The 14,298-nt window shown below is 39.6% G+C and overlaps 1 long non-coding RNA gene across 1 annotated transcript; it reads left to right on the forward strand.

Moving 5' to 3' along the window:
• The first annotated feature begins 383 nt into the window (after positions 1-383).
• On the forward strand, positions 384-6,568 carry LOC128089238 (uncharacterized). Its single transcript, XR_008210464.1, has 3 exons — positions 384-502; positions 3,670-3,746; positions 6,011-6,568. It is a non-coding gene; the product is annotated as an uncharacterized LOC128089238 (long non-coding RNA).
• The last annotated feature ends 7,730 nt before the right edge of the window (positions 6,569-14,298 follow it).

Genomic DNA, 14,298 nt, shown 5'->3' on the forward strand with positions numbered 1-14,298 from the left:
ATAATTTGAAGAAGAAAGACTATTTGAAGAAAAATAAATAAACCTTCAAATTAGACAAAAAATTGGGACAAAAGAGAACTAAGTTATGTTGCTTTAATCTCTTCACAAATTTCATATGTGGTCATATTAGATTTGACCAGATTTCATTATGTTCATTAAGGTTGCTTTATGTCTATCCAATTAGCTTCTTCATAGGCAGCACAAACACATCTGGTTTTGATCAAGCCTACAATCAAATATTTTTTATTTCTTTTTTTTGAAACCAAATCAGAAAAGCTCATGAGAAATGTCTGGAGCAGCTTGTTTCCTGTTCTTACATTACTGGTTTCTATTCCCATCCACCTCTCCTTTGCTTCTGACTGTAAAATGGATAGGAAAGGACTTCTCGTACCTTGAATTGTTTAGATATTCAGCTTAGGATCTGTATCCTTGTTTTGCCATTCATTACTGTGTAACAGATATCTTCTTTGGAGAAGATGGCCCAGTACTTTCCACTGAGCAGGTATTGTATCAATATCTTCATGTTACATTATTATGATAATAAGTAAATATTTATACTTCTATAATTATAATTAATAATACGAGCTAACAACAGTTGCTTCTAATAGCTGTTTAACAAGTTGCTTTGCTTTGGATTTGCATGCAAGGAGGATATGAACTCTCATCTAATCCAAGATTAATTCTGGCGCTATGAGCCATTTTTTGCAAGATGCCAGCTCCTTGGTTGTCAAGTGAGAAATTGAATCAGAGTTTACAGATTTGTGCAGTGATTTTGGAAAGGGTACACCACTCACTTACATCAGAATAGACAGAACTTCAGGTGCGTAGAAGTAATTAGTGGACTTTGGGGGATGATAATCATGCCTTGTGCTGCATGACTTATCTGCTGCATCTAAACTACAGTCAACTAAGGGCTCCCACAATCCTTAGTTAAATCTCAGTCTAAAATCACCTGTTCATGTTACATGTCTCTGCTGGGCTATGTTTTGCAAAATACCACACATCCACAGCAGCTGTAAAACTTCAGTGCCAAAGCAGGTATTTTCAAGTCCAACTGTTTTATATGTTCCTCATAAATGGGGAAGAAAATGCAACATAAAGCATTTGAAACAGTCTGGTATTTTTAGACAATCAAGTTTTCCCTTCAGGTTCAATTGGAATTTTACTCCTTTACTGTACCATTACAGCAGCTTTTTTATTTTATAACATTTCTGTTAAATTCCTAGGATAGCTGCTTTACAAGTATAATTTCAGCTTCTGAGTTACAGGGCATTTTCTCCACACAGCAGAGCAATGAAGCAAAGCATTTAAATGGAGATTGCTGTAGTATTTCACAGTCCTTCTGTAGACAGAAGTGTGGTAGCAGAATTGTAAACAGTCCCTCTTCCTTGCAGTCCTGTCAAAATCCAGGGAAATGTTTTTACCTTTCCTTAATGTTGAAGCTGATAAAATGTACCTCAAATGTATATCCTAGCTGCACGTGATACCTATTTGCAGGAACAGAGATATATTTCACGCAAGTGTGGGTACTTGAGCAGATTCCTTGAGCACCATGGTTAAACAAACAAAATATCACAGATTTTCTGTTGAAATGGTCTTCAAATTTCAGTGTTTGAGAGGGGAAAGTGGAATTTCAATTTGCTGATTTTTTTGCCAACTGATTTATGTATTTATGTATTTATGTATTTATTTATTTATTTATTTTAATATATCCAACCAACCTCCAGCAATGCCAGGCTAAATCGAAACTGAAAAACAGTATGTTTCCAGACATCTTAGACACTTTCTAAACTGCAATTTATCATGCATTTTTTTTCCTGTCTTTTTTTATTAAATGAGCTGCCCTAGGCAATTAGCAGAACTGAAGTCTTCACAAGAAGCTTTTTCAAATATTCTTAAGAATACAGATAACATCATGCAAGATTTTTATCCTGGAAATGAAAACGAATACTGATTGATTGCACATCACTGTAGCACAGTCATGGAAGGAATATGACTGAACACTTTAACTGATAAGATTACAGACTATGAGAAGAAAATGTTTTTGATGTCAGACTCTAGAAATTCAACAAGAGTAAGTGTAGAGTCCTGCACCTGGGGAGGAATAACCGCATGTGTCACTAAAGGCAGGGGGTTGGCCTGCAGAGAAGGCCCTGGGTGTCCTTGTGGGTAATAGGTTGGCCGTGAGCCAGCAGTGTGTGCTGGTGGCCAAGAAGGCCAATGGGACCCTGGGGTGCATTAAAAGGAGCGTGTCCAGCTGGTCAAGGGAGGTGAACTTTTCCCATCTACTCCACCTGGTCAGGCCTCATCTGGAGTGCTGTACCCACTTCTGGGCTCCCCAGATTAAGAGAGACCTGGTGCTCCTGCAGCAAGTCTAGCAAATGGCTAATAAAATGAGAGATGGGAACACCACTCATATAAGGGAAAGCTTAAAAAACTGGGCCTGTTCAGACTGGAGAAGGCTCAGTGGATATCTGGACCAGACCCTTTCCAGTGATACCCAACAACAGGATGAGAAGAGGTGCGTGAAAACTGAAATACAGGAAATTCCAAAAAAATAGAAGGTAAAACTGTAAATGCAGGTGACTGAACACTGGCACAGTTTGTAAAAAAAAGAGTTTGTAAAGTCTCCTTTCTTTATTTAAAAGCTGTCTGGAGACAGTCTGGGAATGTGTTCTTCCTTGAGCAAGGAAATTGGACCAAATGACTTTTAGAGATCCCTCCCAACCTCAACCAGACTGTGATTCTGTGATATTAACTAGCTAATTTTTTTTGCTGCTGTTGTTAAATCTTTGATGCTGCTTGCAGAAAGGACTCCTCCAGTTTGCCTCGCCTCTGATAGAAACAAATCTCAGTGTAACAGAATATGATTTGATTCAACTCTTCTAGCCTACCTAACTTCAAACATATAATAATTAGACATCTAGTCATCTCTGAGATAGTTATCTGAGGCAAAATGAAAGGATGGCAGTGCAGAGCAAGTATCCATCGAACATCTCTGAGAACAGAGTGATTTGTCACCTGAAAATAACTAAGGCCATGGTTTTCAATTATTAGAGTACAGCCAGCAGTCTCCTTTTACAGTCTTACTTCAAATTTAAAACAGAAACCTATTTAGTTTTCTACTAAGGAGCATTGATCTTCTTATCTAGTGTCAAAAAGTGTCAGAAAACCAAAGCGTCACACATTTTAACTTTTAAAGGCAGTCAACAGCAAGTCTGAGAAAAAGGATGAAATCATCTCTTAGAGTCTTCATTTTTTAGAATAAGTACACTAGTTGCAAAGCTGCTATATTATGTTTGCAGCAGAATAGTATCCAGGGATTTGAAGAGAAACACACAGCATCAGGAAAATAGATCTGTTTGTCCATTTGTTTCCACTGACTCGTAAAACCAAAGGGACTGCAATGCATTCTTATGACTGTAATAGTAATCCCCACAAACGTGTCACATCCAACAAGTAAAGAAATCAGAATCCCTTCTGTACAGGTCATGCATTACACATGATAAATCATCTTTTTTCTTGAGCCAAAAGGTAAAAAAAATACATCTCCTGTGGTAATAAGTAGTGAAGAGAGAAAAACCACCAACATGACTCCCTAGGTGCAGATGAGCCTCTCCTGCACTTCCTTGACCAGAATTAATTTGTGTTGTCTTTGTTTGGTTTCAGGCAAGTATAACTGCAGCCGCATAGGTGAGACTGAGCATTCCTATGCACTCCTACTTGTCTCTGGCTGAACTCACAGGGTAAGACCAAACCTTCACTTGGAGAAGCACCTTGTTTAGCTTAGCTACTCTGAGCATAAATTAAAAGCCTCACCCAAAACCTGCCAAAGCCACCTTCCATGCCTGAAGCTGTAAACTGTTTTATTCATACATGGACCTGAGACAGAAGGCAGCCTTTCATATGCTAAGCACGCGCATTTGAACAAAGCAGCCTCCACCAATGAAAGCCTGAACAAAACCAAAAGGAGACTTACACAGAGGAGAAGTTGAGGACCTATACATATATAGGACAGCAGGAGGAGCACATAAATATCCTGCAAAGGTGAAGTGTCTCACTGACTTCTGTGGCAAATAGGATAAAGTATAGATAGGAAAGTCATTTCTTATCAGAATGCACTGTCGGGAACAGCTGACTCACAAGAAAGTTGTGCTGCTGTGCAGTGGGATCTTCATAGGCTAGAGAGATAAGACAAGAACATTGTTACATTCCTACAGTCCCAGTCCTACACCTGGGAAGGAACAACAGCACATACCAGGACTGCTGAGGGCCATGCAGGCAGAAATCATCTTTGTCCAGAAAGATATGCGTGTCCTAGTGGACACCAAGTTGAACACGAGTAAGCCATGTGCTCTTGCTGCTAAGAAGGCTGACAGTATCTTGGCTACATTAGGCAAAGTATCAACAAAAGATTAAGAGAAGTGATCCTTCCCCTCTACTCAGGTGCTGATAAGGCCACATCTGGAGTGATGGGCCCAGTTATGGGCCCCCCAGTACAAGAGAGACCTAAACATACTGGAAAGAGTCCAACATATGATTACCAATCACCTCTTCTTGAGGAAAGGCTAAGAGAGATGGGACTGCTCAACCTGGAGAAGAGGAGGCTTAGCGAGGTTCTTACTGAGATGTATGAATATTTGAAAGACGGATGCAAAGAAGGCAGAGTTAAGCACTCTTCAGTGATGTCCAGTGATGTTCAAAAACCTGAGCACAGAAGGCTCCCTCTGAACATGAGGGAGCACTCCTGTACTGTGAGGGTGACAGAGCATTGGCATGGGTTACTCAGAGAAATTGTGAAGTCTTCTCCTCGGAGATCTTCAAGAGCTGCCTGAATACAGGCTTGGGCAAACTGCTCTCTGCTTGAACAGGAGTGTTAGACCATATCACCACCAGAGGTTCCTTCCAACTTCAGTCAATTCTGTGATTCTGTGATTTTGTGGTACTATGAGGTCTGGACTTAAAACATCTAAAAAGATGAATAAGTTTTGGACAATCAAAAATTGACCAGGAGATTATCACACAGCCTTTACAAAGATCTGCTGTAAAGAGACTCGAGATCGTGTTTGAAAATGAACATGCAGGTTCGGTACAGTTGAAGTGGACTGGTTGTTTACAGTGACATGGCTGTAGGGATAACATTCCTTTGCATTCTTTTTCTAATCCCTTTCAGCAGAACTAAGCTAATGCTAGGGATTTCTAGCCTGGGACTGAGCACAGTACAGAGGTACCTGAGGCAGAAGTCTAGCCATACTGTTTTCAGCATGGTCTCATGCTCACTTGGCTCCAGTCTTTGGCATCGGAGAACCCAGGAAATTGCAACTTAGTGTGTCAACATTATGTTTGTCTGCCATGGAGAATGATGGAGAAACATTGTATAGGCATCTGGGTGCGCTGAGGAAATACGTCTCTACCAAGAGATCACCTGTTAGGACAGCAAGTACCAGAACACATTGAGTGACTGTGATTTTATATTCACTTCTCTTTGTTGGACTTGTCTTCCTCTTTCTTCACGTTCAGATTCCTTTTTGCAATTGCTTTTAAGCAAAATGTAAACACAGGCTGCAATCTTGGTCAGGACACTTTGTTTGGTGAAACAGAATCAGATTTTTTTCCTATGTTCTAATGTGGACCTTTCTCGTTTCTGCAAAAATCCCTGCTCATGCTAGGAGCAAGGATTTGTACCCCTCCCTGTGGACAATGCTGGGCACTGCACTTAATTTTGCAGGACAATAATCTACTTGTTGACAACAACAACAAAAAGTATTCTATTTGTTCATCAGTTTTTAAAACCCATCAGTCTGTTAAGAGGGCTAAAGGAAATATCTCTGTGCTGTACGCCACAAGAGATTTTAAGGTTAGAGGAGAATAGAGTGTAATTTTAATTTTCCAGAAAATAAAAAATCATTGCAGTGTCAAAGTTTACAAGATCTCTTAATCATCTTTTTCCTGATCTATGAGTCTCCATGCCCTGATCTGTTCTCATCTTATTCTCTTCCCTCTATGCCAGGAGCTGTCTAGAGCCATGGAAATGGATTGACGAATGCAACAGTCCTTAGGTTCTAGCTGAGCCCTCAAATTATGAAGTAAGGACACGATGCAAACTTCTTAGTCTCTGCAGCATGTGTACGCCAAGAAAACAATCAAGACCCATGGGAATACCTAAAGGAACTAGAACAGTTTGGCTCAGTTTCAGTATTGAGTGCATGAATGCTTTACCCCAAGAATAAAAAGTGTAAGACAATAAATCTCTAGGGCAGCTGTGACAGTTCTTTGCAAGAACATGAAGGTCTGAACATTGTAGTTGCAACCAAAAAGCTTGAAAAAACAACAAACTATTAGATGTCCCCATTAATGGAGCAGGATCTCATGACAGCTACAGATCTGTTGTGATTAAGATGAAGTAAGGCAGAGTGTTTTTGATTCACCAGATGAACCATTTACCCAGAAGCACTAGGAAAATGTAATGTCTGAGACAGAAGAGTCCTCCTGCAAATGCAGGATGAAGACATAAGGACTCTCTGCTGTGGCAGATATAAAATCTGTGAGTGCAACCAGTACATGCAGTCTCTACCCCCAAATAAATACCCCCAAAAAAATCTTGCACATACCAATAAAAGAGCAAGGAAATACATCTGAGGTAGCCCAGCTGATGGTCTGCCCAAACAGACAACATTTCACTCTCTCTAAACAAGCTTTGATGCCAACAGCAATCCAGATACAATACTCCCACCGCAAGTATAGATATTCAATCCTTTAGAATACTCAGGAGATCACTTGGCCTTACTCCAGCCTTGCTTGCATTCTTCCTGAGCCCTTGGGACCCTATTTCATATGTTCTTTACCATGACCTTGGCTTTCAAGTCTGGAATACTGAACATTGTGAAATCAGAACTGGCCTGGGAACATTAGTTAGGCTACACTAGCATGCACCTTTTTCTAAGTTTTATTCCCCACTGATTTACATTATTCATGTTTCCCTGACATTTTGCAAACGTATATGGACTGTGCCTGCTGTTTCCACTCAGCTTATAGGCTTACTCTTCCCCGGAGCACCACCATGTGAGAACCGAATTACTCCAAGTGGTGGCCCAAGACAAATCCTCTTCAGTCAGTGAGGCCTAGTCAGGCCAAAAGGTTGGACACCCATGCTTTAGAGTTACTAGATGTTCCAGGGAATTCCACTTTTTCTCTAGGATACTCCAGTTTTGAGAAAATCAAACACATCTGAAAGATTTTTCTTGACCCTTGGCAAAAAAAACAGCTTGTCTGTGGATGCATGCAAAAGCAAGTTGAAAATGGCTGGTAAATCCCTTATTTTGTAACTATTACAAATCAGACTTGTTAAATAAAATCTGGTCTGCTTCTTCACAATATCCCCTGCTCAAAAAGTTGTTTGTTACACAATCATTTTAGGCCCATGGAAATATCTATCTCCTTCTGTAATCCCTGGCAAGTCAGTTATACTGTCCTTGTGCTAGCTGAAAAATGCATAAAATTTCACAGCATCTTAAGTCTGACAGTTTTAAAGTATTTTTTCAGCTGATCAGTTCTCAGATGTGGTAGACTGTTGCATGAGCTTTCACACCAGTTCAGGGGGAGGAGCGAAAACTGGATTGTCAGACTGGGGAGATGTGGGATGTTCCCTTTGAGAATCAATGGGGACATACAAAAGCTCAAGGTAAGAGGAAAACCACAAATTTTCTGTGGTGACCTAGAAAAGAATACAGCTTGTTGATACAGAACCTTGAACGTCACACTGTGTCCCCAAGGTTTCTAAGTTCTTCAGAAAACTACTTCCCTTTTCCATCCCTTTCTCATCCCTCTAATAAACATAACAACATAACAAAGCAAAATAAAAATTGGGTCTCTAACAGTTAGACAACTTTACAGGACTGAGCTGAATAACTGAACAAATAAAAGCTTTGCATTCTCTAGGCTGTGATCCTTGTTTGTGGCTTAAGCATGTGGCTGGCAGCTGGATGCCAGTTTTATGAGGACTTTAAAGACATAAGCTGAAGCATAGCAAAAAGGCAGAAACTGCAGCAGCAAGGAAGAGCTGTAATAAAAGAAAGTTTAGCAAAAGATATTGTCAAGAGTTAGCATAATTTGGAAAATGCATTCATAGCCCTCCTGAAAATATATGTATCTAAGTAGAAAATTACTCTGTCACAGACCTCCAGGATAAGGAGGTTAGTATGTGTGTGCCTTAGGGAAATAAACTGTACTGAAAATCTTTATTTGTCCTTTGGCTAATTGCACACTGTGACCCTTTTCTGTGTCATGCTAACCCGAATTTGCAAGCTGATTCTCCCAAAGACTTGGACAAGAATTTGAATACATGGTTATATGTGTTTCCTTATTCAGCAGAGCATCTGAACAGATGTTTCTGGCAGTGGAACCTGTGTGTTCCCAGGGAAGAGCTCGTGAAGCACTTACTTGGATAGGGATAGATTAATTGACTGAGCCTCCAACGTTGAGTACTGACAAGAGAGTCTCTGCATTTAGAAAAAATCCTTTGAAACAAGTATATTCTCTCTCCTAGATTTCCCTTATCTTCTCTCCCAGCTTTCCCTTTGGGATGCAGGTGAATTTATAATACACACTAGTGTCTGTCATTTACCTCTTCCCTCTAAATCTCAGCTTAACTTCTCACAGAGTATCAGCATAGTACAGATTTTCAAAAAAGTTTAAACTGTCACAGAATCTCAGAGCAACCCTTTACTCCCCAGGGATGACAACTGCCAGTCTATTTATCAGTATAGGGTTACAGTCAGTTCCTTAATTGAAGAGGTATTTAGAACAGTCAGAAAACATTAGAAATGGCAAAAAGCACTCATTTCTGGAATGATGTAGAGAATACTTAATGCATTTGCAGATTTTCCTTCACTTTTCGTTGCTGGTTCTTTATAAGGCCTATAGTATTAGGTTTTATCACAAGAGTGTAAGCCTCCCAGGCTCTGCAGTTTCTGGGGAGATGATTATTTCCCAGGCCTCACTATGTAGCCATTTTATATAATGCACGTGATCTAGACTCTTCAGAGCCAGTGAAGAGTAACAACCTTTCATGCACCAAACCCTACCAGCAGACACCTTGGGGTCACCACCATCAATCAGTCACATCACTGGTGTAATACTTGACTAACTGAAATTTCTGCTGACACAAAAATCTCTAGCTCAATAGAAGCTTCTGCCAGAACAATATGATTCTATATAAAGAATCACAGAATGGCCTGGGTTGAAAAGGACCACAATGCTCATCTAGTTTCAACCCCCCTGCTACGTGCGGTGTCGCCAACCACCAGACCAACAACCATCAGGCTGCCCAGAGCCACATCCAGCCTGGCCTTAAATGCCTCAGGGATGGAGCATCCACAACCTCCTTGGGCAACCTGCTCCAGTGTATCACCATCCTCCATGAGAAAAACTTCCTCCTAATATCTAACCTAAATCTCCCCTGTCTCAGTTTAAGACCATTCCCCCTTGTCCTGTCACTGTTCACCCATGTAAACAGTCATATGTAGGTACTGGCAACTTACATTGTCCATAGGGCTTTCCTTAGCCAGCCTTCAGAGAAGCTCAGCAGTGCAGGAGAAGCTGAGATTCACCAACAGATTTAGTGATTTCTCTCCACTATGAAATGGAAAAAAGAACATACTTGTCCAAAAATTGCACTTCTATTCAAGACGGTTCTGGATCCACGCAATTGAGTTCTCCTGCTCTTGCACTTGCATACAGATATGCAGAAATTACAAATTTTCCAGCAGTTTTAATTGTCAGATTTTCATTTAGGTACTCTGTAATTTTGATATCAGAAGATATTCAGACATGCTCTGAATGCTGACAGACTGATAATGAAAGCAACAGTCTCCATACTGTTAAAGGAAATATAGTTTTCCTCCCCCGTGATCATATCCCTTTCTTAAAGAAAACAATTCAAAGACTGTCATATAAAGAACAAAATAATAGTCATACTGGATAAGACCAAAGGCCTATTTAGTCTCATATCTCAGCAACACCAAAACCACATAGATAAGGTCAGAACAGTCCTGCAATGATACTACCAAAGGATTCTGTCACAGACACTAACTTTTGTGGCTGGAAACTTCAAAAGGCAAAAGCACATGCAACTTTATCCATACTGATGAACTTCCAACTAATTTTCTTCCTTGAATTTGTCCTGTCTCTTTTTTAATTCGTGCAAAGTCAGCCCCTCAGCACTTTGGAGCTAGGGATCTATAGTTCATATTTTCTATGTATTATGTTAACAGCCCTGTCTTTTCCCTTGTTTTGAACACACTACCTTATGTGCCATTTTGAGTACCTTATTTATTTTGCTATGAGAAATGACTTCCCTATTTCCTCCACATTCCTCTATCAGTCAGCTCTTTTCCAGCCTACAGCATCTTCATTTGCTCTAGGAATTCCTGCTTTACTCCATTACCTGCAGTGTGTAGATACAAAGAAACAGAGTCCTTCAAGCAGTTAAAAAAAAAAAAAAAAAAAAAAAAAAAAAAAAAAGAAAGAAAGAAAGAAAGAAAGTGGTGCAAACAAGTAGGAAAAGTGCAAAAATGACATTGTTCAGAAACAATTAGAAAATAGTTGGAGACAACAAAAGCTAGCAGACTCTCCAATTCTCTAGCCTTCCTTTCAGTGTAACGCAAAAATTGCAGCAGTTTCCTTATGCATTTCAGTCAGTCTTGTTCATATAGAGGTGTGTGGGCAGGGGTGCAAATCAAAGAAGACACTGCATTTTGCTGCTTTATCAAAAATTCTGGTCATGTGGCAAGAAACCACCTGTGTGTAGCTGAGCATCAGAACAATTTTCTATCCAAAGCCTTAACTATCCCACTCTTCCTTCCAGAAAACAGTGACTGTGACACCTGAAATGCCTCAGACACAGCAATAAAGTTAATTTCATTAATCATAAAATCCTCACATAACTGGTTTCACAGCTACTGCGATAAATATCTGCTCTGATTGATACAGACACATAGAAGAAACTTGTAATGGAAAAACTGCCTCACCTGTAACTAGCAAACCACGAATTAGAGGCAATAATTGGCCCTACAAGCAGAAAATAATGTCATCATTATTCTTGCTAGTTGTCACCTTAAATCATAGTATTAGATGATGACTCTGAGGTGTTCACTGATAAAAAATTCTAGCTTCTGTCCATGTGAAGACACTAGTCCCCCTCTGTTTGAAGCAGAGGCTGCAAACACTGCCTCTGTTGACAAATATGTGTAGTGCACCTTCAGTTCAGGATATTGACTTGCTTTGAATTGGGCTATGCTTACTCTGAAGGCAACAAGGATTTCTGTGCCTTGTGAGCTTTTGAACTATAAATGATGATGACCTTCATTTTCCAGTTAGATTTTTATGTACTGAAAATGGGCCCTACTGAGTGGAAGAGAAGAAAATCTGCTACCCACTTATACCAATTTTCTTTATACACAAGCAGCACTGGAAATTTGTTAGATTTCTCCATTTAAATAAGCGAAAGGAAAAGTGAAGAAATGTTTCAGTCAAAGTGTGTGTTAACACCTCCAGGATTTCTGACCAGCTCCCCAGTCTGTTACATCTGACCTGTTCCTGTCCCTGGACACTGAAAATGTATCACACTAGATATAAATTCCAGTTTCTTAAAGGGAAGAAATTAGCCACTCTAACAGGAAAGATACAGAATATAGTTCATGCTGCAGTGTGAAAGCAAGTTGTGTTTCTAACTGATTTTCTCATTTCTTTAGAAGGTGCAGATGTAATATAAGAACCACTGAATGAACTCACAAAGTCTGTTTGGACTAGCATTCATAAAACGTGATCATATATATCCTCTTCCCTAGCACTGTATGCTTTGATTTGGTGCAGCAAAATCTTCAGAATAGGTGCGAAGCACCAGAAAATGTCTACATGTACACATGTACAGGGCAAATGACAAGAACTCCAGGATCAGCATTATTTGCTTCATCAAAAAATGCTATAAGCTCCTGATAATAAGCTCCTGAAGCCACACAGATGTTGGCTCATAACAGAGCACTGGACTTGGAGCTGATACAATCCCTGCTTTGAAACAAACATTTCTAAACTGTCACGTGTGTGCACCTCAAAATAGTGTAATTTTTTCTTTGGTGGAGCCTCTCCTTAAACTGAATCTGGACAACCTATTCAAATACAACTGTTGTTCTTGAGAAGAATCAACAAGCACAGATGGTCACAGGATACATCTGGATTTGTCTGAAAAAAAAAACAACGTCATAATATGAGTTCATAGTGTAATCTAACAAGGACTGAGAGGTAATATATGGCAGGCACTGCATGCACTGCATGTGGTCCTAACAATGTCTACTAGCAAATGGTTGTCGGAATGCTTTAATAAAACCCTTAGCTGTCCACTGGTTACCAATTCTGTATCCCTGCCCCTCACACCATCTCTTGTTTGGCCTTGCCCAAATGGCTTGAATTCGTATTTTTATTATTTATTGATTTATTGATTTGATTTATTGATTTATTTTCTAAACCATTTCCTGACCTGAAGATGCTGGAGGCCTTTGGAAGTAGACATAATCTGTGACCAAGCTGGATATAGTTATCATCTGCCTTAGGCATCTAATGTCAGCAATCCGAACCACAATGCTTTCATGGGACTGCCAGCTGCAGAGGAGATGGTGTCCACCAAACTTTTTCCATTGAACAATCTGCAGGGAATTCACAACAAATTTAAATTAACAACAAATATAAATTAACACAATAATGTCTTCCATACTCACTTGATAGTGTAACTTCTCTTTCCTGCCAAGCAATCATGCCCATTTTCATCCACTGATCTATCTCTTGACAACCTACGCTCATAAGAACAGCTGAGATTTTCCTGCCTCCTGAACTAGGCCCTATGGGGACCTAGGACGTGTCTGTAAACTGAGCATCGCCTTTTTGAACAGACAAAATCCAGGCAGTTATATGCCTAAAGAACTAACAGTATATTATTAAAGTAGGTGAGAGGATTTCAAAGCAGTCAGTATCACAGCTGCAAATGAATGACTTCCTTTAACATCTAGGTGTACTGCATGAAAGATGGACAACCAAAATGGCATTTGTTAAAACTCCTTAACTTTTTATTCTAATGCTTTTCCTCACAGAAAAAGAGAGAGAGAGAGAGAGAAAGGAGAGACCGAAGTGATGAAATGTAATTAATTACACAAGTAACAAGCATCAGTTCACAGTTCAGCTTCAGTTATTACTTCAGTATGAAGTACCACAGAAAAGCAAATAATTCTAATTAGCATTGAAGAGAATTTCATTAAAATCAAAGAGGTAGTTGGTTTTTACCGTGCAAGAGACATAATTTGCAAGCATAACTGTGTGCTAGTCAGCAGCCAATATAGTTAACAGGTCTCTGTAGGAAGAAAGAGAAAATGCCATTGACCAAAAGGATAGCCAAAGCACAGTAACAGGACAGTGGGAGGAAAGGAAGCATTACAGTATTTCTATTTGCTCTAAATCAGGACTTGTCTCAGACATCTTGCAAATGAGAGGCTTAAATTCAGAGTTACATCTTGTACTCTGATACCTGGAGAAGACATGGTTGAGACTACAATAATTTGTTCATTTGGCTTTGATGTAAGGTACACCGAGAGATGAGCAACACTCGTAATTTAGGGCTGAGGAAAAATATTGGATCTAAGAACAGGAATAATTCCTCTCATTAACCAACAAATATATCTGGTGTGTAATCTCAGAAAACACACACACCAAAAAAAAAAAAATTAAGAAAGTTTTGATTATGTTCATTCATATCTGAACAGTCACTGCTGCACATCACATACTATCTAAATTAGATCTGCAACTTATTAACACAGTATTTCTTTCACCCTGGGACAATTTCTGGTATGGTTCAAAGGGGACAGATGGAGCACCCAACTCCCTTACTGTCCTTTGGAAACCAGGATTGTTGCACATGATCACTGAAGAAACTCCTTGCTATCTGCCTAATTGAAAGAAGAATCTACTTTACTATTTCTGAGTGTCTTAGAAGTGAACACTGCATTGATGTGAACTGGCAAATAAATTCACTTCTCACATGAAAGGCATTCTCAAATATCTTCCTGGAAGCAAATATCTTCCTGCAGCCAAAGTACAAAGGCGATGTGAATCAGAGAGGAAAACAGAACTAGGAGGTCCAGTCCTTGAAAATACAGTCCATAAAATAAAGAACTAAGGAAAACACTTATACAAACCTTTCTCAGCATCCTGATAATGCAATCAACCTGGAAACAAATTGTTCGTGAGGACCTTAGG

Source organism: Tympanuchus pallidicinctus, unplaced genomic scaffold, assembly GCF_026119805.1.
Source record: "Tympanuchus pallidicinctus isolate F22 unplaced genomic scaffold, pur_lepc_1.0 scaffold4, whole genome shotgun sequence".
NCBI classification, from domain to species: Eukaryota; Metazoa; Chordata; class Aves; order Galliformes; family Phasianidae; genus Tympanuchus; species Tympanuchus pallidicinctus.